General features: G+C 29.6%; 1 protein-coding gene across 2 annotated transcripts in view; it reads right to left on the reverse strand.

Moving 5' to 3' along the window:
* LOC107561750 (sacsin-like) overlaps positions 1-243 on the reverse strand; it is a 47,943-nt gene that overhangs the window by 46,436 nt on the left and 1,264 nt on the right. The gene's annotated exons all lie outside the window — the stretch shown is intronic.

The following is a 243-nucleotide window of genomic DNA, read 5'->3' on the forward strand; positions in this document are numbered from 1 at the left end:
TGAGTTACTTTTTCAAATAAGTAACGCAAGTTACTTTTTTTTCTCCAATTTATTGATTGAAAGCTCTCCTGTCCCCATGCTGAGAGAAATCAGCTACTGTAGTTCTAAAATAAATATGAATATGCATGAATTCATCTCACTCACAAAATAAAAAAACAGATTCAGTATTCCTCAAAATGAATTTAAAAAAATGCTCAGAATATACTCAGAATATGACGCAAACCTGCAATAATTTAATGTTAG

Source organism: Sinocyclocheilus grahami, unplaced genomic scaffold (assembly GCF_001515645.1).
Source record: "Sinocyclocheilus grahami isolate Dianchi unplaced genomic scaffold, SAMN03320097.WGS_v1.1 scaffold790.1, whole genome shotgun sequence".
Lineage (NCBI taxonomy): Eukaryota > Metazoa > Chordata > Actinopteri > Cypriniformes > Cyprinidae > Sinocyclocheilus > Sinocyclocheilus grahami.